The 27,155-nt window shown below is 40.5% G+C and overlaps 1 protein-coding gene across 1 annotated transcript in view; it reads left to right on the forward strand.

Annotated features, from left to right (window-relative positions):
- Positions 1-27,155, forward strand: part of ZFHX3 (zinc finger homeobox 3) — a 1,259,585-nt gene that overhangs the window by 682,051 nt on the left and 550,379 nt on the right. The window contains 1 exon segment of the mRNA XM_054696960.1: positions 8,837-9,097. The gene's annotated coding sequence lies outside the window, so the exon portion shown is untranslated.

Raw genomic sequence — 27,155 nt, forward strand, 5'->3', positions numbered from 1 at the left:
GCTGGTCGGGAATCGAACACGAGCTGCAGAGGCTGCGGCCAGTTTTACAGCACAGCGTTCAACCCGCTGCACCACCAGGGAGGCCCCTCACTATAATTTTAATGTTGCTCTGGGGTTGTCTAGATTTCCTGATCTTCCTCCTGTCATTTTCTCCTATGTTTGATTGAAGTACAAAGATCATTCCCCTGTAGCTAGAATTACCTCTGTTCATCTTTCCAACTAGATCTTCCTCCATCACTTCTGCAGTGCAGCCTGCCTCCCGGCTCCCACCCTGAGAGCTTCTGCTCTGTACCTGTCTGGTCCTACCGTGTCTCCCTGGAAAGCCCAGTCATCTCCCTTTAGCTCAGAGCTCATGTTTTACTCCATGCCGCCTTCTCAGTGCTTCCTGAGGTTGCCATTTATACCTTATCAAAGCCTCAGCCTCCTGAGAATCCTCCCTCCCAGTCTCTGTAAAGTCCAGGCCTCCTGGAGCTGAAGAGGGAAGGAGCTGCTTCTTTGGGATTAGGTCGCCAAGTTTTTTCCGGACAGGACAGGCATCAAGCCCATCTGTTTGCTAAAAGCTGTCCCTGCTTGAGAGCTGACAAGACATAGCAGGCATGCATATCTCCTCCTCAGTCTACCCCTTCAGTAGCACTTTGAGTCAAGCAGTTTTGTTTTTATTCTATTTATGGATAAGAAAACTGAGGCAAAGAGTAGTTAAGTAATAGGTCCACTTCTTGCATGGCTAATAAAAGTCTACTATATGTATTTTTTTTTTTTATATCAGGTAAGTTCAGCTCAGATAGAATGATTTTTGACGGTGAATATGTCTTTAGAATGACAGTTATGTTTATAATTTCAGGTTTCTGAGATTTTGTTTCCCAAGGCAGTGTTTTTCACTGGCATCTCCAAACCCCGTAGGTTCATGGACGCCCTTGCATTTTTCTACATTGTCTTTTCAGGGATTCTCTGTCGTCTTCTAGTTTGAGGAACACTGGGTTAGCGACCTGGAGTGGGCTCCATCCCTTCTCACCTGACCTCTCCTGTCGTCAGCTCCTCCCGCCCTGAGACTGTACCCCATGCCGTTTTAGGTAGCTTGGATTTCGAAGCTTTGTTTCATGTCCATTTGGAATAATTTTCTTACCCATTTCATCTACACTTTAGGCTCTGAACAGAGCTCACAAAGAGGAGAAGGACTTGGGGAAGGGAAGAGAAGGGAGAGGTTGTATTCCAGGCAGGGGAAAGGCATAAGCAAAGGCTCAGTGGCGAGAATTCACTGAACCCTTCTTTAATAGAGGGGCCCATCACCTGGTGGGTCAGGCCTGAGCAGGGTGGGAGCTACAGCAACGTGTGAGGACGGGATCTCTATGGAGCCTCAAGTCCCAAGCTAGGGTGTTTAGAGGAGATCTTTGTACTTCAATCAAACATAGGAGAAAATGACAGGAGGAAGATCAGGAAATCTAGACAGCCCCAGAGCAATATTAAAAGTATGGTGAGGGGCCTCCCCCCTGGTGCAGCGGGTTGAGCGCTGCGCTGTAAAGCTGTCTGCAGCCTCTGCAGTGTGGGTTCGATTCCCGGCCAGCCAGGGAGATTCCCACATGGCACAGCAGACCTCTCCTGTCCCAGGCAATGGGGAGCCAGAAAAGGAACGGATGAGAGGGATCCTGTAAGGGTTCCAGTCTCCAGTAAAATCGAAGAGGTGCCTGCAAGCAAGGTGGCTTCATACGTGGAAGGAAGGGAGCTGAGGGGTTGAGGGGCCAATTGCAGCAGTCCTGAGCTCATCTTGGCCAGCCCATCCCATTGGATGAGTGACATAGGAGAACCAATCTGGCTCTGTCCTTCCAGAAAGCAAGAAAGGGACGGAAACATAATGCTGAAAACAGCTCAGCTCTCAGACTCTAAATACAGCTTTTAGCACTTGAAAGAAAGAGGCACGTTGAATTCTGCTTCTTGAGTTCTTTGCTTTGGTGCACTATAAGCAGGAGAGAGAGTAACTATTAAATCAGAAAATTGAAATCAGAGCAACACACTGACTAGTTCTGTGTGTTTTTTGAAAGTGCTGGAACTGGTGGTGTTCTGTGTTTGCCACACAGGGGGGCCCAGTGGGACCCAGAGCAACTGGGTCCCCGATCTGAGGACCAGGTCTGCTCTCTAGTCCACATTCACATCCAGCCCTTGGCTGACCCTGTGAAGGTAAAACCCCCACTCCCGCCCAGCTTCGACAACCCTCACTGTGCCACTGCCACTCTGGCCCCACCTTCTGATAAAACCAGGAGAACCGTGGCCTTCCTCGGTCGAGGGACAGGCCAGGAAAGTGAACTTCGCCATGTGGACAAAGGAAAGATAAGAAGCAAGGGACCCCGAGGCGGGTCAGGGACTAAGTTGGTCCCCAAGCCCCTTGGCGTGGCCGAGCCCCAGCACAGCTGTGACATTAGCAGCCGGCATCTGAGGCACAATAATAATTCTTCAGATCAAAGCCGCTCCGTCTTTAGACAATTATAGTAAAATTGAAGCTCTCCTCTAAAAGAAACACATGCTCTTGTTGTGTTTCCCCTCTCCCCCTCCTTATTTTATTCTTTATGAACAAATTGGTTTTCAGGGCTATAGAAAGAACCGATTGGAAGCTTAAATCCTGACTGTCTGCCCAGGGGTGGATTCGCAGGGGTGGACATGGGACATCTGAAAGCTGATTTTTTTTTTTTAAATTGATATCCAAGAATAAAAGAGAGAATGGTAGGAGAAGCTGATCAGGAATAAATAAAGTCTCCTTTTAAGCTGAAATAACCCCCTCCCCCCATCTTCCCTCCAGAAAAGCTGGACTGTAATTGCTTGCAATCACTCGGCACAAATTGTCTGCTCGTGTTTGCTTTTTAATTTTGTATAATCTGGTCCATTTCGCTCTCTTTGCCTTTGAGCTTACCCTTTTTCTCCCTCTTTTCCTCTTTCTCCCTTCCTCTTAGTCCTTCTCTCTTATTCTCTCTTTAATTCTTTGGGGCTATTCAAAAAATTAGTATTAATTCCCAATGATATTTGATGGCTTTTACCTAGCAAAGGCACTCAGGGAAAATAAAGAAATACACACACGTGCACACACACGCATACCCTGAATGGAATGGATCTGCTTGGCCTCTGCTAAAATGTTCGTTTCTACATCCAAAGTATCGTTTACTTTAATGCATTAATACTGTTTCTTGAATAAATAAATGTGAGCCCAAAGTGAGCAAAGAAAAAAGCCAGAACAAGAGAAGGAATGTCTCAGAGTAACAGTGCACCATCTTTTCTGGTTTTTGAGCAGGTTTGTGTCTCCTGGCCCTGACAGGTCCCCGCTTGCCTCTGCTCTCCTGGACATGCCTTCGGTTTAGCACAGTGCAGTATCCATCCTACCGCCCCTGCAACCTGTGTCCTTCTGACTGTTCTTATGTGGGGTCAGTGCATCTCAAAGGAGATATACCACTTGATACTGCCTACTTTCCAACTATATAAAAAGGTACTAGGGAGGTAAGGGGCCATTTCCATGGAGGAAAAGTCTAGGTTATGGGGTAGGGGAAGATTCTCAAAGAGCAGGGAAAAAGGGGGAAAGAGGTAGGGGTAAAGAGAAAGCAAACAAAACAGAAAGAAAGCACAGATTATACTGGAAGCCATGGACACCAATGAGTCTTAAATATGTCAGTACTGTATGTATGCCCTTGTCCTTGAAAAGAGAAATTTTTAATGTTCATGGAAAGAACTTCATTGTAGAAGCCTGGCTAAGAGTTTAAATTCTATCTTGCTTCTGCTCCTTCCTAGGTGTCTAGATACAGCTTGCTTAACTTCTCTGTACTTCAGTTTTGTTTTTTGTTTTTCAGTAAAGTTGAGTGACAATAAAACGTTTTGGAATGGTTTACATGGAAAACAAAGGTAAAGTGTGTGGCAGGTGCTTGGCTTATTTTAAGCGCTCAGAAAATAGTAACTATAATTGTGATTATAGTTTCAGTTTAATAGCAGCAAGCTAGGTATCAATCATGATTCAGTCAGGGAAGCAGATACTATGAGTATTAGAAGTATGAACTTTATTATAGGTGTCATATCTTGCACAGTTGTGGAAGGAGTTAAGGAAATAAGATGTGGAAGGAAAGTTGGGGAAACAAAGAAAAGTCATTGGCCCACTGGTTGTACTGAAGAACTCTACCAAACATTTCAAGAATGAGCACCAATTCTACACTATTTCATCCAGAAGGAAGCAAAAGAGAAAACATTTTTTCAATACATTTTATGAAGTTAATATTACTTTGATTCGAAGGCCAGACTAAAATTTAAAAAAAGCTACACGTCAATAATTTTCATGCACATAGCTTTAAAAGTCTTTAACAAAATGTCAGCAAGTAGATTTCATGTGTGTGTGTGTGTGTGTGTGTGTGTATGTAATATACCATGATCAAGTGGGATCTATTCTAGGGAAGCAAAGCTTGTTAAATGTTCAAAAATCAACAATAAAATGCATCATATTAACAGGCCAGAGAAGAAGCATCACATATCACATCAACTGACATGCAAAAAAACCTTTTGAAAATTCAATACTCATTCTTGATATAAATTCAGAAAAATACAAAGCATCTACAAAAAACCTATAACCACATTATACCTACTGATGAAAGAGTGGATGTTTTCTCCTAAATAAGCAAGAATGACCACCCTTACCACTCTTCTGCCATCTGGAATTTATAGTCAGCTCAGTAAAGCCAAGAAAGGAAGTTAAAGTTACACAGATTGCAAAGAAAGAAATACAATTATCTTTATTTGCAGAAGACATGATAGTCAACATAGAAAATCCCAAGGATTTTACAAAAATAATGAAATAATAAATAGAATGAAAAACAAGTTCAGCAAAATCACAAAACACATGATAAACATACAAAAACCAATTGTATTTCTGTATACTATGCATGAATACATGAAAACAAAAGTTAAAAATACAGTTCTATGTGTAATAGCTTAAGCAATTCCCAGGTGTAAATTTAGTAAAAATATGAGATTTTTATGTTATAAACTACAAAATGATGGTAAAAGAAATCAAAGATCTAAATAAATTGAGAGATATACTATGTTCATGGTTTTGAGCACTCAAAGACTTTAGTTCTCCCTGAGTAGAGTGTAAGTTTAACAATTTTATCAAAATTGTAGAAAGATTTTTTTGAAATAGAGCCAGTATTATTCAAAAGTTTATATGGAAATTAAAAGGAACTAGACTAGCTAAAACTGTTTTGAAAGAAGAATAAAATGGGAGAAAATCAATATATCCAATTTAAAGTCTTCCTATTTAGCTTTATCAATCAATTTTAGGTGGTATTGCCACAGAGATCAATGGAAAATAGAGAATTCAGAAATTGACCTACAGAAATATGTCCCAAGCCAACAGACTTGAAAAAAAAAAATTGCAAACCATATATTCATCCAGTGACTAGACTATGTAAAGTTCAGCCATAAAAAAAAAAAAAAAGCAAACAGCCCAATTAGAAAATGGGCAAACCACATGCAGAGGCATTTCACCAAAAATGATACACAAATACCAGATAAGCACATGGAAAAATGTTCACTATCCTTGGTTGTATAGGAAGAGCAAATTAGCACCAATGAGAAAGGATTACACACTACTAGATTGGCTAAAATAAAGTAACAATGTGAAGTGCTGGCAGGCATGGGGAGAAATCAGATCCCTCATACACTGCTGGTGAGAAGGTAAAAATGACACAGCTGTTTCAGCAGACATTTTGGGATTCTTAAAAAATTCAAAACTAAACATGCAGCTATACAACCTAGCATTTGCACTCATAGGACATTTAAATCAGAGAAATGAAAACTGAAAGCCGGTACATAAATGTTTTTAATAACTTCAGCTGGTTAGAAACAGCCCAGATGCCTTTCAATGGGAAAATGGTTAAAGAAACTGTGGTACATCCACACGGTGGAATTCTGCCCTGTACTAAAGAAGAACAAATTATTGATGCCCTCAACAACTTGGCATACTGAGCCAGATGAAGAAAGTCAATACCCAAAGGTTACATACTGCGTGATTTCATTTATTAGCATTCTCAAATTCACAAAATTAAAGCAAAGTTGAGCTGGTGAGGAGTTGGCAAGAATGAAAGAGAGTGGAAAGAGAGCCTTTCAGGGGTGAAAATGTTCTGTGCCGTGTCTGTATCAGTGTTGGAGATATCCACATTGTAATCTTGTACTGTCATTTTCAAAGATGTTCTCCATGGAGAGGAGAGTCTGTAAAGGGCACCTGAGAGTTCTCTGTAATACTGCATCATTAACAGGAGCTCACTGTACCCAGTGATGCCACAAATGTTTCCACATTTAAAATAAATTTTGTGTTTTCCTTGATCTTATTAAGAGCCTTTAACTTAATTGGTATCTTTTTTTTTAAGATTTATTGTATTTATTTATACAAGCACTGGGTATAGTCAGAAGCGCGGGAGGGTGAGAGGATTCACCAGAGCGGGGAACAGAATAGGCAGACTGATGAAATACACTGCTGAGGGGAGCAGCAGGCATGGCAGGAGAGGTCTGTCACGCCATGCAGGACCCTTGCCGGTGACAGGGGATCGAACCAGTGCTGCAGAGGCTGCGGGCAGCTTCGCAGCCCAGTGCTCAACCGCTGCGTCACCAGGGGAGGCCCGATCAGGAGTCATTTTAAATGTTTTGAGTGAAAAGGGAAAATACGAGACAAAAGCAAAAGCAAAAGAGATAAAGACTTGGGGTTAGGAGCAGGGGAAGGAGACCTGGAGTAGACAGAGGGAGGTAAGGGGCATAAGGACAAGTAGTAACAGTCAGAGTTGATGCTCAAAGGGCAGGCACAAGAATTCTACTTGGGTATTTTAGTAGCAGGTAACCGCTATGGGGCTGAATGTATGTGTCTAAAAGGCAGAGAGAAAAGAAGTGGTACATAATGAGAAGGAAAAGATTAGAAAGTGGGAGGAGAGAGATTTCTTTAAGGATAGATTGTTTCCTCATTGGCTAAAGAGGAGATAGAAAAATGAAAACCAGCAACTGGCTATTACCAGAGTAGGTAACTCTGTGGGCAAGGGTTGGGATGAGGGAGGTCAAAGTGATTCATGGGAAACCAGGCTACAATGACAGAAGAACCCTTGAAACAACTGAGTTTCAGTGCCTCCTCCTTGCTGCAGACAGCACAAACAGTGAAGTTCTCTGCCATTAACGAAGACTCAGAGTCTAAATGAATTTGCTGTGGGGGAAGGCTGGGGCGAGCCATCGAGGGCAGCTCTGCCTTTCAGTCTCTCAGCCCAAGCTTTTATTGAAGATATGAACAAAGGGACAAGAAAACAGCACACAATTATGTTTTTGCTTATACAGATTAATAAGTTACTGCTGAAAACAAGTTTTCCTGGTTAGTAGGGAACATGCGCAAGAAGCCAGTACATCCTCAGAGAACAGTTCTGGGAAGAAGTTCTGTTTGCAGAACTTCTAACGTTCTGGAACTCCATATGCAGAGTAAACAGGTGCTCTCCAAAAACTCCAGCTCCCCGCAGGGCAGCAGGCTCCCAACACTCCTTCAGTTGTTGTCTTCCCCTGAGGAAGCCCAGATGGCAGAAAACTACAACCAGCCTAATTAATGTGTCTTTCCTGAGCTGGGCGGTGTGCTAGGTCTTTCTGTGCACTATTTGACTCAGCCACCGCCATGAAGTAGGTATTAGTCTCTCATTTTATAGGTGACTGGATGAGGTTCACAAAGGTTAAGTAGCTTGTCCAAGGTCACTCTGCTAATCAGTAGCAGATCCACATGTAAGGAAACTTTCCAGCTCCCACAATGCAATCAAAGCCAGGTGCTTTAAGGCTGCCACTGGGGACAAACGTTCCATGGAAGTAATTGTTTGGGACCCAGGATATCCACTCCAACTGGGGTGTCTCATGTTACCCCTTGGCCTGCCAGGCTGGTTTCAAGGGAGATGCTACCCCATGGAAGAAAACTGTCTTCCTCAATAAAAATCTTCCAGACCTGGACATAGACTATCCAGGTTGAGGATGGAGAGGAAGATGCAGGAAAGGAGAGGGATGGGTCTTCCAGTCTCCCCAGAAACACACGGTTTGACTACCCCCCAGAAGTGGGAGTCCCCTCTCCATTTATGACCTACAGCAGTTGTGGATTCGCTTTCACCTGCATGTTATGTCTCTGATCCTGGAACCCAGGAGCCTTCCTCAAGGGCACTTAGGGGGCAGGCCTCTGAGAGACCATGCAAATATTTTGTGTAGAAAGGAATTAAAACGTTAAAGAGGAGGGAGACAGAATTATCTGTCCGTATTTAATGTGTATGTGTATAGATTTCAGTAGTTGATGTTTTGTGATTCTTTCTTAATAAAATCTTGCCTTCCAGGTAGAAGGTAGGCTGATATCTGAATCCCATTCCCGACGCCTCAGAACAGCTTTTCCTCCATTTAAAGCTTGTAGTTTTCATTTGGATGTGGAGGCAGAGGAAATCTGGTGGGTTTTGAGTGGCCCCTGCTTTTTAACCATACTTGGCTGTGGTTTTTTCTATCAGATCTATTGTCCTATGTTTTCACACTTATTAGCAGTAAATGTTCTGGGTAAAGAAAACAATATTTTCCAAGGAGATTTAGTTGTGAATACTGTCTAGGGGATGCTGTCTCCATGACACTTCGGTTTGTCTTTATCTTTCTGCTTTGTGTAGGGTGGAAGGTGATGTGCATAACCATGAGTCTTCTGTGCTGCAAGAGATGATGGGAGGAAGGAAAGGAAGGAATTGCTTCAATCTGGAAATTGTGAAACTCCCATTCTCTCGCCACTTTAAGAATCTAACAATTGAAAATGTTCTTTCTCCTTTTTTTTTTTTCCTTTCAGATACTTGTAAGAGGAAACAAGGAGCAACTGGAATGTGCCTGTCACATAACCCTGTCAGGTTTTCAGGAAAATGAAAATGTAGAAGGTTGCAGGATATCCTAGCAAAAGAGGCAGAAGGTTCCCGACACTTAAGAAGAACCCTACCTCCCACTTCCCTCATTAAAAGCAAGCGCCTCTGGCACCCTGTTCTCTGCTGGACTTTTCAAAGACAGCAAGAATGGTTTCCTGGACTGGAGACATTTGAACAGCAATTTTCCCCAGGTGAGTGAGCTTTTGCTACTGGTTCTAAGAATTTGTAGAATAAAATAGAAGCCTTATGAAATGGTTTGTGAAAGGGCCCCCATCACCAGCATGGTAGGATATGTGCCATTAGAGGAAGTAATGCTAGATCATGTGTTTTCAACAAGGTCTGAGATTTCTTCATTCGAGCCTCCTTCCTCTTCCCCAAATCAGATTACCTCTGTAAAAATTAATTGGTACCCACTTCTTATCAAACAAACCTTTGAGGGAAAAAATTATTAAAAAAGGAGAAATATACATGTGTAATTTCTCCTCAAATATGTACATGTTTGTCGCTGATTTACAGTGCTTGTAGTCATTTAGCTTTTTGTTTGAAATTCTAACAAGCCATTTGACAGGGTTAAAGCTTGTTAGAAAGTGAAGGAAATGAATTGTCCTCATTCAGTTGTGAGGTGTTACTGGCTTCTCCGTGGATGTGCTAGGTCTGTCTTCAGTGTCACCTTTCTTTCCAGGGATGGTTGTGGGGCTGATATGGGCAGCAGTGGTACATGTGGTATGGGAAGAAGAACTGTGCAGTCATCATATAAGTTCTACTTATGCAGTCACTGGGTCCCCATTTTCTATTCTTTAGTTTGCACTTTCCTATCATTTGAGAATGAATTGGGAGAATTAACATATCCATTCTCCCCAAAATGTCTCTTCTTAGATTACAAATGTTAATTCTCTGGGAACTGTTGGGGCCTTTCTTATTAGAGGTGCTGTTTTTATGGATTAATGCCTTCACCTTTGTTCCAAAGCCATGTCGGTGAGTGTGATACTCAGGCCTGTATAGATCTTGGTTTCTGTCAAGTAGCCTTGATCTGGTTTTATTTAATCTATATGATGGGCGATCAGCAATGCCAATGGTGGCCTCAAAAAGGCAAGCAATTCGGAATTTGCAACAATAAGCTTCCATTTGTAAATCTAACAGATAGCATGATCTTGGTAGAAAATGTCCAACTCTTATTTCGTCTGAACTTGGCAGGGCTGAATCAAGCCCATGTGAGTTTTCTGTAGCATTTTTTTTTTCCTGCCTTATGTGCTAATCTCCTTGCTTTCCCAGCACTGTCGTCATAAATGATGGAAACATCTTAAAAATTTGCAAAATATTAGAGGTTGTTTACGCAAACCGGATACATCTTTTCTCATGTGTTTGTAGGTACTTCACAATTCTTTCTCTCTTAGCCACACACCCCCTTTATTGGGGTGGGGATGACCTTCTAACTTAGAAAAGGGAATGGTCATTATGGAGGCTTTGAGTGGGTTGAGAAATGAATAGAAAGTGAAGAAATTGAGGTGTGTGTAAAAGGCTTTTTTGGTAAATCTGGCTGTGAGAATAAAAAGAAAGGACTTTAGTTATTGCTAATTAACCTGAGTAAAATTTCTGGAGAAACCACTGACTCTGGTAAGTCCTGTGGTCCATAACTGTTCAAGAATTCAAAGAACACATATGAAAGCCTCATGAGATATGTATTCTTTTGGGATTGTCATCAGCTTCAAAATTCCTACTAGTCTCCTGAGTTTGCTTCAAAGAATGCGCGATCTTCTTCTTATCTGTAAAATACTTTCATAAGAAAATAATTTATTCCACATCAAATGTGTAGATCCTTAGTTCTTAACAGAATTTTCTCGCTATAATAAAAGTAAAAGTTACCTGAGATAGAGGCAAATGTATGGTAGCATATTATAACCTCTTGGGATGTTCTAGTTATCTATTATTGCCTTATAAATCACCCCAAAATGCAGTGGTACAAAACAACCATGATTTTATTATGTTCATAGATTCTGTAGCTTTAAGAATTTGGACAGGGCATAGTGGGGGATTGCCCTGTCCGTGGGCCAAGACATTTAGGGCTCATCTGGGAGGGTTGATGGAAGTTGGGGAAAGATGGTGAGGATACCTAAGCTAGGATAATTTAGTCTGGAGCCTCTCTGCATGGAATCTTCTGGGCTGGACTATCCAAATCATGATTCTTTCACTTGCCTGGTGGTGCTGGGGTTGGGATGGCTAGAATAGCTGTGCGTGGCTAGCGTTACTCTATCCTATAAAGCTGATTTCCATGAAATCATTTTCACCATATACTGTTAGTCAAAGCAAACCTCAGATTCAAGGGGGTGAAGAAATATACTCTATCTCTAGTAGATGGGAGAAACAACTCTTGCTAACCTTTGGAAACAACGTGTTGGCTTGTATACCCAAAGGCCCAAATGTCAACCCAGTTAATCAAGCATTTAATCAACAAAAACTTAATGTAGCAATTACAGTGTAAACAGTGATAAGATAGCAGCTGTAGTACTCTCTGCTTGAAGTTTGTATTTATCACAAAATAAACGTTATATGTGTATATTTATATACCAAGAGAAGGATTGGATATGATGGAATCATGTAGTGAAGGGATCAAAGGTGACCTCTCTAAGGAGGGTTTTTTTTTTTTTTTTAAATTTCATTTTTCCAGTACTATTCTTTTTTTTTTAAGATTTATTTATTTATCTATTTATTTATTTAGTTATTTATACAAGCACTGGGTACAGTCAGAAGCGCGGGAGGGTGAGAGAATTCACCAGAGTGGGGAGCAGAGCAGGCAGAGGGACTGAAGTACACTGCTGAGGGGAGCAGCGGGTGGCCGGAGCGGTCTATGCACAATGCGGGACCCTCCTCCAGTAGCCGGGGAGCAGCCGGGGATCGAACCGGTGCTGCAGAGGCTGCGGGCAGCTTCGCAACCCAGCGCTCAACCGCTGCACCACCGGGGAGGCCCAGGAGGAGATTTTGAGGCCAATTACTCAAAAATGAGAAAGAAGATACAATTTCCAATGTATTACTAGCATGGTAACCATTGATAGAAAGGCAGTACTTTGATAATGACAGTAACTAATGAAAATGCCTCACCCCTCAACTCTCACTGTACTTGAAAGCTTGAGACCCTATCCTAATCTTTGGACAGGTATGAACTTCCTACTACGGAGTAAATCAAACAAGTGAAATACTGCCCTCCTTTTAGTCTTCACAGATGGCTTGGCTTTAATAGGAATACTTTTTCTAGGGTTCATATTGGGAAAGTGCTCCCGAATAATTTATTCCACATTAAATGTGTAGATTAATTGAGAAGAGATTCTTGCCTATTTTGGATTAACCGCCACCTCTCCATATGACATTATTTCTGGCACCTGAAAAAGTTGGGGGAAAGTTCGACCTATCTAGGGTTGCCTTTGTTCATTAGAGTTTTTAGTGTCTTCTGTCAGCTAGAGGAGTTCATTATATTTTTAATGTGATTAAAAATTAAAATAAAATGGTGATTTTGATATACAGACATTGATGAAAAATGTGTTTTTAAAGCAGTAAATTAAAATCTCATTAATATTTCTGTGAGAATATTTTGTGCTTATCTGTTTCATCTCTGTTTTTGACCTATGGCTTAGAGTTCACAGCATGAAGAAGATGGCAAAATCTGTTCACCATAAAATGTTAATTATAAGTAAATTACAGCACAAACGTTCAATCAGCCACATTAATTCTACATAAAGTGAATTATTGTAGCAGAAAATTTTGAAATGTGACTGAATTTTGTAATCTTCAGTCTCCTTTTTCTGCTTATCACGCCAACCTTAATTCCCATGTGTTTATCCCAGAAACTCCGAGTTCTTTGTGTAGCGTTGAGCTCATCCCACTAGCTATGTTTTAAAAGTAAATACAGTGCACACCCCCATCTCTCCAAATGATCCTGTATTGTATATAACTGGGTCTGCCCGATGGCAGCTTAGCTTTGATATTTTTCAAGCAGAGAGATGGGCTTTTAAAATAAAGATGTTGAGTTTGCCATATGAAATAGTTCTTTCCTAAGATATGTTCAGAATATTCTACCATAGGATATATATATGTAAATACGCTGTTATTAGTGTGATAATGGTGACTTTATTTTATAGTATATGATGTATATTATAATTTATACATTTATATAATCTAGATCATATAATTTATGTAATAATTTATATGGATATTGAACTTACATATGAAATATTTTAAATGTATTTTGTAATTGTCATTTTCTTCTGAATTTAGGTCTGTTGTAAAGTTACAAATTTGAAACAAATGACTTATGTTGCCAAAAATAAATGGCTTGTCCATTTGGGATCATTTCTTAACAAAAAAAATCAAAAAGGGAATCAAAAATCTTACCCAAAGAGGAGTAATTAGAAAATGCTTAAAACATCTTGGTGGCACATGGCTCATTCTGTCAGCTAAGTTAATTATTCATTAATAGCAAAATTATTAATGCTTCCTTGAACAACAATGCCTCTAAATACTCATTTTGTAATTGGAAATGGGGATGCTGTTCATGATTAACAGCATATTTACTGCAGTGACTACATGCTATTAGGTACTGTGTTTAAGAGAAGACACTGATTTTGCAAAATATTTGAGGGGTAAACTTTTTATTAGTGTGACTGAATGCAAGTAACAAGTAGGCTAAAAGAATTGCAAGGTGGGGTTTCTTGACTCTGAGTTGCCCTTAAAGTAGTTTTGTCTTGGGTCTCACCTCTGTAGTATATTTATGTTGAAATTTGTGCCATATAGAGATCAAGTGTCCATTGTTTCAAGTCAGAAACTGCAAACTCTCTTCTCACCTTACCCACTATGGCAGCGTTATTAGTTGGTCAGGCATTTCTTTGTGACCTCACAAGTAAGTCCTGACTTAGTGGCCACAAAGCATGACACAGGTATTGCTGCCTACCACTGTCTGGCTTCTCTGTTAACTTGAAGATAGAATCTTTGCTTTGTTCCCTCAGATAAGTCATTCCATTTAATGCTCCTAAAACTCAACAGAAGGCTGCAGTAGCCAAGAAAAATAAAACTGCTTTATAGATTGCATTAATAATGAAGATGCAGAAGTAGGACTAATATTGCCATTAAGAGAAAAAGACTCCCACTGTAAGAGGGATAAGAGGAAGAATTTCCAATTTGTTAATAGCAGAATCTGTTAATCTGCAAATGCAAGAGGGCATTGGTCAGTCTTCCTTTGCTATTCTCAGAAAAACTTGAGGATTAAAATATGAGAGTCAGAGTGAGAGATCTGGTGTCATTAAGGGAAAAAGGCTCCTCAGCTTCCTCCGGGGTTAGATCCTCTAAGGAAAATAGCAGATAAAAACAATATAGTAAAGTTAAATGATAGTTACTTTAATCCAAAACCTCAGGCAAAATTATGGGGGGAAAAGATGATCTCATATTTCTATTATAATTTTCTTTCCCTCTTTTATGTCCCAAATTCCTGGGGTGCTTAGCATCTTCCTGCTTCTACTTTCCTTTCTTGCCATGTAGAAAATCACAATCTCATACTCATTCACAACAAATATTAGAGCCTATTTTTTTTTATAGAATAGTAACTAGTATTTTTGTAAACATTATACATGTTCATAAAATGAAAAATGGTAAAGTACAAAGGATAAAGTAAAATCTTAGAAAAATTTCACAACTCAAAAAGTCATATTTTATTTAGTGAACATGTTCCCAAGTATTTGCTTACCATGCATATGTAAGAAACGAGGAGGGTAAGAAAAGAGAGACAGAAAAAGAGAATAAAAAGTTCAGAGAAACTAAAGTAAAAAATGAGATAAAGCAAAAAGTATTAAATGTAATGGTAATAGGCTTTGTTATATTAGAATTTATCAGAAAAACATAAAATGGAACAAATTTCTGATCCTCAGAAAATATTTTTGATTAGAATATAGTTCCTAATATTATTAGAAAAGATTGAGAAAATGACTAGGAAAAAAAAAACTTTGTCTAGTTCCATAATTCCTTTTTAAGTTTGTGTTTCAACATGATAATGTATTGGTTTGCTTCCTGCTTAAAAGATGAGAACATAACATCTGCCCGTTTCTTTCCCTGCCTCCTAATATTTACTGGTTATTACTCTATTCTGTCATAAAATGTAACATTTGTCATTTTGTTCTGAAGCCATAAATACCACATTAATTTTGTCATCATTTTATATCCCTATACTTAATGATCAGTGCTCAGTTTTGTTTTGTTTTTTAATTTTGATTTTCAGTTGGATGGACTTTATTTTTAGGTCAAATTTTAGAAGGTTTTTACAGGCCTTATACTAAGTTCTTGCATGATTGAGAAGGTTTGTTGCCTTTATACTCAAGGTGCAGTGTAAAGGCATAGAAAATAAAATAAAAAGGAATAATCAAGAATAATTAAATAATTGAACAGACACTTTAGCTGGCTATAAAATTTTCATACTCTCCTTCCCTCAGAACTTTGTGTACTTTTGTTTGTGCCTTTCCTCTCAGAAACATCTTATTGTATTCTATTCTGTTGTCAGTATCCTGGGTGCTTTGAAGAAGGGATATTTTGATGGGCTTTGTCTCAGAGAACCAGTGGCTCTGCTCTCCTGAGGTTTCATTAAATGTCCTTCATTGGGGATCACTTCATCTGGTTGGGAATATCTTATATTTATCTATCTATCTGTCTGTCTGTCTGTCTGTCTATCTATGTCCCTGGGGCCCTCACTCTAAAATAATAAACCCAAACAGCTTTTCCTCTAAATAAGATTCTGAGGTCTTTAGGTGGTGGATAATGTCTTTTATTCTTTAAATTTATTTCTTGACTCAACCCCAAAATGCCTATGCATTCTCTCTAAGCTGGAAGGTATTCAGGGAAAGTTCTAAATATTTTCTCCAATTCATCATATCCATTGTGCTGTTTGGGATACAGTTGAAAGCACCATTGAGACACATCAAAATGACTTTCCTCCTCTTCCCTATCTTACCTTTTTTGAGGTATATGATTTGAGGTATTACCATTTTCTTTGTTTAACTATTGCTGGCAAGCATTTTACTGAGTTTCCAGTACTCTGTTCCTTTTCTTACTATCAGAGCAGGACAATTCTGTGATCCAAAACTCAGTCCACTTTCCTCTCCCAGGTCTGAGAGCATGCATTTTAATAGAAGGCAGATTCTCCGGAGTGATGTTTTCATTTGGGTTCTCTCAGAAATAGACCCTGAAACAAGTATTCTCACAAAACCAATTTATTTGTAAGGTTATCTCAGAAGCTGGGAGTAGTGTGGGGAAGCAAAGTAGGAAAGGCAAAAATGCTAATAAAAAGTAGATTAGCAACCTGGTGGCCATTGTGATCAGCTAAAGTTTAATTTCTTTAGCAAAACTCAGGGAAGAGTGTTGAGCACATACTTCACAGTTATTCCATGTAAGGAAAAAGGAGGCTTATGTATTTACATACAAAGTGCTATTATTTATTAATTGAAACCTGCTCCCAGGGGTATTCATTCCCTTCCACCTTCTGTGTATCAGATAGACAGATAAATGCAAATAGCTCAGGTAGTCAAAAAAAGATCTCACTGAAATGCAGGCTTTAGAACTTGGAAATTGATCTATCACATCCCGAAAAGGTAAAATCTAAGGGAAGATGGCCAGGCCATACTGTGTGATTGTGAATTTCAGGCATTTGGGCAACTGGGTAGAACAAGACTGAGAAGGAGAGTTGTGCCAGAGCTGCTCAAATGGTGCCACTTTGACAGTCTGCTTGATACCAAGTATAGATCTTCATCACTATTCCCTTCTAGTTAACATAAATATAATATCTCTTCAAATTTAATGGCTGCTATAGAAAAAAATCAGGAGTTACATTGGAAAAATTGTGTGGGGAAGCTATTTTCATCAATAAAGCTAGAAATAGTAGCTCTTCTATCTATGGATAATTTTTAGAATTATTTGTATATTTAATGTGTATATATACATGCAAATGCAGATATAGATGATATAGACACATATTGTGATATATCAATTCTAAGTAACACATCAGTCATACTAATTTATGCATACATGAAAAGATTTATAATAGGCTAGTGTAGGTGAGGTGATATATATAAAGTAAATGTGTGTGAAGTTGTATGTTGCATGGGTATGATATGGACACATCAGTTGTGAATATTACTAGTGTTTCTGAGTTGCATCCCCATCAGTTCCTATCAAAACATGGGGAAGGAGTCACAAGGCCACCACATAAATCTGCTCACTGCCAATCCTGCTTTCAAATAGCTCTTTTTATGACGGTATCATACTGATTTCAGTTCAAAAAGGGTATGGTTTTTGAATTCTGTACATGTCATATTTTGGAATGGCATTGCACAAATCCATCCCTTTCCCTCCATGTGAACTATCTAACCTAGTAAAACGTGATAACGTATGTTAAAGCCAAGAAGAAAAAAACCAAAGCAAACTCCAAATTCATTGATTAGAGAAAAAACTATCATTTTAGATGCAGTGAAGTTAGGGAATTCCAGTCAGCTGATGTGCATATAAAGTGTCTATACAGAATAGTGTATTTTAAAAGGCAAGTACATGTACTGCAGAAATCCCACTGAAGGGAGTGGAAATCTGAATGCATTCATATTATAAAGAACACGAACTTGCTCACTTTATGGTACTTAACAAATTTATCTGTAGTAGAAATCATTGCTTAAACAATCTAGAGTGTTCTGTCTTATGTTTTAGTGTCTTGGAGAAACTAAATCTAGGATGTCAGGTTGGGGAGGGGAGAATTTTTGATACCTAAAATGAGAGAAATCTGAGGATCAACTTAACTGCTCAAATATAACTTTCTAAATAATTATTCTCCATATTCATAGAGGAAGGGAGAGAGAGAAAGATGGAGGAACTTAGATAGATGGAAAGATAACACTAACAGGGAATGTGAAAGAGAATGCACCAAAGCAGGAGACCTTGAAATGCTGAACTCTGGCTTCCATTAGCAAAAGAATTCAGTCAGATTTAAGAAATCAGTTATAGTTAGGCTGAGTAATTGGTCACCAGAACAGGTCTTTAAGTAATCTTATAGAGGTTTTTAGAGGAGTGTTTCAGTGACGAAATTAGCATCTTTTATAAAGGGCTTATGGGAAAGGTCCAGGCCAGAATCTGTACATTATAATGTCAGGAAGGTCTGGTTATTCTCTATTATTTTAGGAAAATGTATACCCAGAAGCACATCTCACTAACGTCAACCCACGAAACCATTTGCTTCACCAAACACCTCTGTCTCCAAATCTTTACCATTATGTCACCAAACATCTGGACTGCTCCACACCCTGTCAAGTTTGTTTCTTACACTTTTTCCTTCATTGTCACGTTTAAGTGAAGCTCCAAATTAATCTACAGTAATGCATTCCTGTGCAATGTTTTAGTCAGCAGCAGACTGCATAAACAGTGGCGGTCCCAAAAGGCTGTACCTTAGAACCTAGGCATGAGGTAGGCTGCACCATCTGCATTTGTGTTAAATATTCTCAATGACATTCACACAGTTGTAAAATCGCTTAACCCATTTCTCAGAATGTATCCTTGACTCTGTGGATTTGCATGTTGTTATAGTATAGGTGAGCTGTGTCTCCTCATAAATCATACACTGAAGTGCTACCCCATTCCCCAGTTTCTCAGTATGTGGCTGTATTTGGAGATAGGGTCTTTGAAGTGGCAGCTAAACTAAAATGAGGTTATTAGGATGTCCTCATATAATTCATGGGATCCACCAGTGATACTGGTGTCCTTGTAAGATGAGGAAATTTGGACACAGACATGTGCCACAGCAAGATGATGTAAAGCCTCAGGGAGAAGATCACCCTCTACAAGCCAGAACAGAGAATAAAACCACCCTGCTGATACCTGCGTATCAGACTTGGTGCCTCCAGGATTGTGAAACAGTACATTTTCCTTATTTCAGCAACCGACTACCCCACCCCCAATCTGCGGTACTTTGTGTAGCAGACCTGGAAAGCTAATATAGATGTTCTTTCTTTTCATCATCTCTCCCTTCCCTCTGCTTTTTCTTGAATGTGTCTAGGCTCGCTTTTCTTCTAGTCTTCCCTAGAACACTCCCACCCTCCCTTCTTTGGGTCCCTGAGAGTGTAGCTTCACTTCAATTCCTTGCTGCCTTCCCAGGCTCTCACCCATGAGAATGAGACCTGGTGTCCCGGTAAAAAAAAGAAAACTGTGGATCCCAAGGCTGATTGTTAACAAGTTTTCACCCACTCAAGATGTTGCTTTCCATCGTTTTCATGGGTACGTGACTTATAGAAACTTTTGTATTTGTGTTTGTATGGCACTTTGTGGTTTGCAAGTATTTTTGTGGACATAACTTTATTTATGAATGCAGTGTACATTCAAAGTCTGCATTTTTTCTAGATTCTGAACTGTCCAGAAGTTGAGTAACATGGTCAGAATTACACAGTTAGTAAACAGCAGCGTAGGAACCAAGGACCAAGGTGAAGAGAAACCTTGTCATCATCTCCTCGCAGGCAAGGTGGGCAGTGACAGCCGTTTTATGGTGGTGCTGCCCCCTCTCCTCTGAAGTAGATGAAGCACAAGCTTTTGGTTGGCATACACCATTGTTTCTGGCCTGGCATTTACTCATGAAACATTATTACCCAACTAAACTGGAAGCTCTGGGGAGGCAGGTTCTGGGCTGTGCTTTCTGTGTAATTATGGTATTGGAGGAACATTTGTTGATTAATCAGTTATGTGGACTTTTTTCCTAGCGATTGGGCTCATCCCTTGGCATCCTATTTTCAAAGACAAATGTAAAAGTGACAGGATTTCAACAATGTTGATCTGGTCTTTCTAGACAAAGGTTAGAGAGGGCATATAAAAATAATACTGTGGGTTGACATTATATTACAATAATTATAATTATCATACCCTGTATTTATATAGCTTGATCTCTAAGGGGTGCATAGTCATTTGTAAGCAGTGGGCCTTATCCTGCTGCTAAATAGAAAATAAATCGCTTATCTGTTGGAATAGAATTAACTCTTTCAGGGCACTGGGGTACCATTTAGTAAATTAGTAATACTCTAAATGGCACTCTAGACACATAAGATCCCCCCTATAAACTGGAAAATGAACATCTTCCCAGTGCTTAAAAGAAATCAGGGCATGCCTAACAGAAATCAGACAGCAAGCTTAACATAACTGTCATGTATTATCTCTCACCTCTAATAACTTTGTGCTTATTCTCATGGAGAGCTCTTTGTGACTGAAGGTGATTCTGTTTGTTAAAAGTTGGCAGTTCTGGTCTTTTAATGATATGAGAGCAATAAAAGAGGGAAGGGGCAGATGATAGGAAAAGTAGAGTGGTGATATTTGTGTATATGGGCTCGGTGACAATTTGTTCAGATAACTGGATTTTGACAAATTGACGAATTTTTTTCAAAACTGTTTGAAAGACTAGTCTTGACTATCCCCTTAGGTCCTAAAATCATTCCTGGACCTCCTTGGTAGCCTAGAGGTTAAGTCTCTGCATTATCATTGCTTTGGCCTGAGTTCGATTCCTGGCCAGGGAACTTACCCATATGGCACAGCAGACCTCTCCTTTCTTGCCTGCTGCTCCCCTCAGAAGTGTATTTCAGTAGATCTGCCTGTTCTGCTCCCCACTCTGTCTCTGGTAAATTCTCTCATCCCCTGTACCTCTTGCCTATACCCCAGTTCTATGCATAAATAATAAATCTTTAAAAATAAATAAAATAAATAAAAATGTTCCTCTATCACCAAAATAATGGTTAGTGAGTTGTAGTTACACTCCTGCATTGACCACTGCTATGGTAGGTAGGGACCCAACCCTGAATCATCAGTAGCTTTAGAAATTCGACTCTAAATCCATCAGAAATGAAGTTGAGAGGGGCCTCCCTGGTGGTGCAGGGGTTAATCTCAGTGCTATCAAGCTACCGTCAGCTACTACAGCACAAGTTCGAACCCTGGTCAGGGAGCTACCCACATGGCACAGTAGACCTCTCCTGTCTCATCTACTGCTCCCCTCAGCAGTGTATTTCAGTAGATCTGCCTATTATGCTCCCCACTCTGTCTCTGGTGAATCCTCTTACCCTCTGCCTACACCCCAGTTTTTATTTCATAAGTAAGTACAAATAAATCTTTTTTTAAAAAAAGAAATGAAGTTGAAAAAGTTAACACAAAACAAGAGAGACTGTGGTTTTTCCAGTAGATACAGAGAAACAGGAAGTATTCTTTTGGTTCTGAATGGACTATTTTTTGAAAAGCAGATCAACTGCCGTCTTTCTAGTTTTCCCTTTATTGCTCTTGCATATCCCTCAGATGCTTTCTTTAAGACATTGCTCCCCAAATTATGTGTTGATCATCCTATCCCATTTAAAATTTTTGGACTTCACTCATTGATGCAAATACTTATTGGATGCACTTGCTTGTCCACGTGTTGCTACACGAAATTCTGATAGTATTTCACTAACATGCTATTGATTGTTGAGACTTACTGTTATGTGCAGTGAGATCGAATTTGGAAACTAGTGGTGTCTTATTGACATTTTGATTTGCTCTGCTGGGAAGCTCATTGGATGGTCAGATGAATTGCTGGCAGGCAGCTCGGCAGTGCAGTAAGCGCTTGTGGTTACTGCTCCCAGTTGTGTGTAGCATTCCCACCAGCATCTTCTCACTTAATCCCATGCACTCAGAAAGGACCCATTTGACTACACACTCCACCCTTGTCCTCTACCTCAAGGCCACATCCTGGACTTAGCCTCATTCTGAAGCCTCATCCTCTTTCCTTGCTTTCTTTCCTTTCTTCTTCCTGCCCCTCTGACAGTCAGCTGCCAGGGGCCTCTTTACACAAGCCTCAGCTTTTCAAGATAAATATGCCGTGTAAGTTCAATTTCAGCAATCCACACACCTCTGAGCCCCTCAAACTCCAAGGAATAGCCTTAAAGAGAAGAATCAGCAGGCTACTAAACAGAAATCAAAGTAGATCAGCAAAATGTCTGGAAAGGGGGAAAGAAGGGTGGGCCACATAGACTAACGGCCTTCATTTTCCAGTAAGCAACATGACTGGTGACAAAAATAAACACTAATGGGGAAAGTGTGTATTCAGTCTAATTGTATAATTGCAGGTTGCTTTCAGAACATCACACAGGGATTAAAGTAACGTAGGGCCAGCAAGTAGCTCAGTGGTTTTCCTCCTGCCTACATAGGCATTTTGTACTTTGTTCCACTCTGGCATGAGTAAAAAGTCCACGTACCCCCAGGTTTGAGGATTCTTTCACCCACAAATGCCTCGTACTCACCATCGCAAGATGAAGATCAGTGGCAGTCCTTCCTGTTCTCAGCTCACAGGTAGCAAAGTGAGATGAACAACGTTGCATCTCCCACGTGGCTCTTTTAATATTCCTAACTGCATTTAATCATCTAGCAGTACGATGAACCAAGGAGCCTGGTCAGCAGTGCCCTTCTGCTGACTGACTCTTCTAACTTTCTAGCAAGTAAGGAAGCTGATGGACTTCTTGCCCCACCCCTACTGCTGATGTTAGGCCTTCTGAGACAGTTCCAAAGATGAGAAAACTGGCTTTCGTACATTTCCTTCGGTTGTGAAAGAAGGACAGAACCCCCAGAGGCTGTCTCTGTGATGTCCTGAGACAGATGTGCTTCTGTTGTCCAAATCCCCTTCCCTACCTTTTGGGCATTGGATTCTCACAGATCTGCTACATCCTCAGCCCAGTGCTGTCTTCACTTCCCTGAGCCTCTGTCACCTTTGTCTCTGCTCCTGGCTGCCACTTCCTTTGCTGTCTGTGACTCTGATTTCTTCTCAGTAGAAAACACCATCACACCATCGCCCTCTAGACAGGTAGGAAGTTTCCGCGAAGGGGACATTTGCTCTGTTGGGGGTAATTAACACACCTTTTCTCCTCTAATTTTCAAGAGGAAGCTGGACATTTGAAAGAAGTTTGTCTGAAAATTCTAATTTAACACAAATATAGCTGTAATAATAAGGGCTATCATGAATCCTTTATTATTTTTCTACATTTTAGCCACCAATTTTTAAAAATTCCTACATTTTAGACTACAGAGAGGCAATGTATAAACGAATAATATGATTTGCATATGATATCATTATCTTTTCCTGTCAGCATAGGAAATTACTAATCCACTAGAACTTAAAATACATTTGGCTGATTATTTCTTTCATTTAGTTATATGCATCTTGTAATTTGTTTCACACCCTCTTCTCTCTTGATTTTTGTGGCTTTGTTCAAATGGCCAAGACTGCCTTTGAGCCATGAGGAGTTCACCGTGATTGATAGACCTGTCCCAGGGATGGACTGCATTAACAGCATCTGCCCTTCTGCAGGGAAAACATCTTAACCAGGGGAGATCCAATTTTTGTTTCCCCCTATTTGTTGTTAATCTGACTTGGTGATAATGTCCTCAAACCTTATTCTGTACTTTTTGTTGATGAGCTGGAATTCTCTAGCATTGAGAGTCGCAGGCATGGGAGAGTGTGATAAACTGGTACCACGGCATTAGGCAAATATACTTTTGACACTCCCCTGAGTCAGACATAAAATTGATGGAACTGCCTTTGTCATGTCTCCGGTTTAGGACAATCCCAGAACCACTTGTCATTCAAATCAATCTCTAATAGAACAGCAAGAAATAGGGGAATGGATGGATTGAGTGCAAGCAAAGGAAACCAAGTAAAAAGTTAAATGATTTTATTGAGACCATTGCCCTTCTTTTCAGCTTTCTTCAGGGCCTGTTGTTTAAGAGAATGCCATGATGTTGATAAAGACTACAAAAGAATTTACAAGGACCTCTTTCGTCTTGAAAATATCTGGAAAAATTAGCAGACATTAGGTACACAGTGGGTCAACACTTGCAAATGCAGCATACCTAGGAAATAGTGAGATCTGCTCTTTTGATTGGTATTTCCTACTTGAAAACAGTTTTATCCTATAAAAACTGGTGAATATAGACTTGGTGACAATGCTACTCATAAGCAGTCTAATTTATTCAGAAGTTACAGACATTAATATTGACTATTTGAAACAAAATAAATTCTGAAGTAATGCCAGGACAGCAGGGTCAGGGGGGAAGTTTCTACAGAAAAATAAAAGGCATGACATAAGATGCACACACTCATGGGACTCCACTGGTGGTGCAGTGGTTGAGCACTGGGCTGCGAGGCTGCCCACAGCCTCTGCAGCGCAGGTTCATTCCCTGGCCGCCGGCGAGGGTCCCACAAAAAAAAAGAAAAAAAAAGATGCACACACTCATACTGGTGAGGTAAAAATATTTGGCATATTCTTATTTAATGTATTTTGGAGCTGTTTCATTAAAATATTTATGTTTTGGTGCTTAAAGGCATAAGCTTCAATTTCCCACTGTGTTCCTACATGAAAACCTCTCACTCCAATGCTGGATGAAAAGAACTGTTGTAAAAAAAAACCCCTTCCTAAAAGTAATTTGTTCATTTTCTACAACTTGTAGTTTGCAAGTTCAAGATGATCACTAGGAAGGGAATTGAGTGTCTTGTTCTTGCCTTTGTTACTGCGTAGTTATGCCACTTGTACCAACCATTCAATCTCTCTGGTCTTGAGTTTTTTCATTTGAAGAGTAAGGCATTACTCCAAAATTGAGGGCCTAGTATTTGTAAGCCCTTGAATGATTCTTATGTGGTGGTGGTTCTATACCAGGGCAAAACCATGTGTGTCTTCAGATCTTCTGCATATGCCAATGGTATAGTGACAGTGACCTGGGGCACCAAGCTGAGCTATAGACAGAAAGGAGTTGTGCTGCCAGGAACAAGATGGTCTTTGGGCACCAAATCAGGCTCTGTGACTTGTGATGGGTTTTTTTTTAATTTTATAGGGAGGTTATACCAATCATTGAGTTTCAGGGTGACTTTGGGTATTTCTAAGATAAGTACACATGTTTTGTCATTTATCATATATGTTATGTGTGTCCCATGTTCAGTTGGGGGTGGAGACTTAAGAATTATAATTAAGAGGGGGGGTGGAGCATAGACTTTGTGTGTCAAAGAGATGGCTCTGTAACCTGTGCACAGACCTGACAGCTAGTTGGAATTGGATGGGGCTGATCATGGCTTGTCAGGAAATGGATACCACTGTCCATTGGGAGCAGTGGCTGGGCAAGTTAACCCTGAAGGATGCTGCACTTGCAAGAATACCAGGAAACTTAGACAACAACAGAGTGAGGTTGGTCGGAATGATAATATTATTTTTTTTCATCAAGTGAATGGTGTATCAACTCCACTTGATCTTCTCAGGCAGCTGATAGACTTCAGGTTTCCCCAAAGGCTCTTTGACCAAGAGACTAAAGAAGCTTCAGTCTGAGAAACCAGAGCAGCTTGAGTCAGTTAAAAGGCATTTCTAATGGGGAAAAGGCCTGGTTTGGAACTCTGGGTTTGGAACAGTTGAACCACTGATGCATGATGTGTCCTCTGGACCAGCCTCCCTTAGACACTTGTATGAACCTAAGGACCTATTTTCAGTGAAACCCTGTGCCACCTCGAGATAGTAGGTTGGGATCACCTTGGTGTCCATCCGCGGAAATGTGAACACCAACAGGGAGAGAGCCATTCTCCCACTTCCACCAGAGAGCACAATGCAGCCCAATGTGGAGGCTCCCAGTAGCTGTAGTGACAGAGGTGGTGGGTAGCCATTGGCCAGTGCCTGGACCTTCAAGAATTCACCACCCTTTGGGGAGCATCAGCAGATATTCCTGGTATCAACAATAGTGCTGGGAGGACACCTTCTAGGTGTGCAGGGTGACCCAGACTTCAGCAGCTAATGTTTAGTATCAATGGGCTAAAATAGCCCAAGGGGCAAATGTCAGATTTCAGAGCTTCTGTGCCTCACCTGTAATTACCTGTGAGAACCAAGCCAGCAATGGGGAGACTTGAGCAGAGGCCAAAGTTATATAACAGCATGTACAGACACAAGCCCAGGAGATGTGGTTCATGACAAGAACTTTATCTCAGTGGTTTGGGGCCATCTGACAATACCTAGAGACATTTTGGAGTTGTCACAGCTGTGAGGAGGAGAGCGGTACTGGCAGTATGCCACAACATACAGGGCAGTTCTCCCATAAACAATTACCTGATCTGGAATACCAATAGGACTGAGACTGAGAAACCCCCACAACCTTTCATGCAAGTGTGATAAGGAAAATACAGGTCCTACCTATGCACGCCAGGAGCTTGACCCTGTGCTATGCAGCCAACCTGCTTAACGGTGAGGGTGACTATATGATTATAATACATAAATAACATTGTTGACATGTACTGAGGCCTCCTGTTACCTACCCAACTCTTCTAAGCATTTTCCAGGTCCTCACCCATCTCCTCTGCATTACAATTCCTGGCTGCCGGTATGATTCTTATTTACAACTTACAAGTTAAGTAGCCATGCTGGCAAAGTACTAGAAAGTACCAGCTCTCCTACTGGCTAACCCATTTGAGTGGTCACCTCAAGTGCATGCAGGGTGACTTGAAGTCATTGACCTTCCTCTTCTTCACCACTGTCCCAGCATCTGGAAAACAGAGGATTAGCCTAGAACTCCCAGACACCCAGTCTGCAAGTTGTGATCAGCCTCAATCATGTCATCTAACCATCTCCAAAAACACATAATTGTTTTCTGCTGGGGAAGAGAGTGAAGAATTGCAAAACCACAAGCAGCCTAAGTTCATGTGGAAAGGGGTTGGCAAGCATCCAGGGACTCAAAGTGTCTATTAGCATAGATACTGAAACTCCCAGTTCTGTTTTTGCCTCAGTTATACAGACATGCGCAGCTTATTTGTAAATCCCCCAGATAACTGGAGCATAGTAGCCCTCCCCTGTTTCCATAAGACTTTAGAAGAGAACCTTAATGAGACCAGCTGAGGGGTCTCAAGCCCGGAGATCAGTGGCCTTGGTCTCTTGCAAGCCCGCCCACTCACCTTTCATCTCAGTCAATCAACCTGTATTTACTGAGGGCCTCGGGAGTGGGGGTGTGAGAAGTGTAGATCATTCAATTTGTCATAGCACGTATTTTCAATATTATCATAAGACAAGGGACTCCACATTTTGTCAACTTGCAAGGCCAAGATCGATCAGTAAATAGATGGGCCTCCCGTATTCTGAATTAAAGTGTGTGTTTTGGCGGTTTATTGACAGTTGATAACTACTGACCACTAGTCCTGATAGAGTTACAAAGGTCAGGTCAAGGCAG

The sequence above is a fragment of the Talpa occidentalis genome, unplaced genomic scaffold, assembly GCF_014898055.3.
Source record: "Talpa occidentalis isolate TD23 unplaced genomic scaffold, MPIMG_talOcc4v2.1 talOcc4.17, whole genome shotgun sequence".
NCBI classification, from domain to species: Eukaryota; Metazoa; Chordata; class Mammalia; order Eulipotyphla; family Talpidae; genus Talpa; species Talpa occidentalis.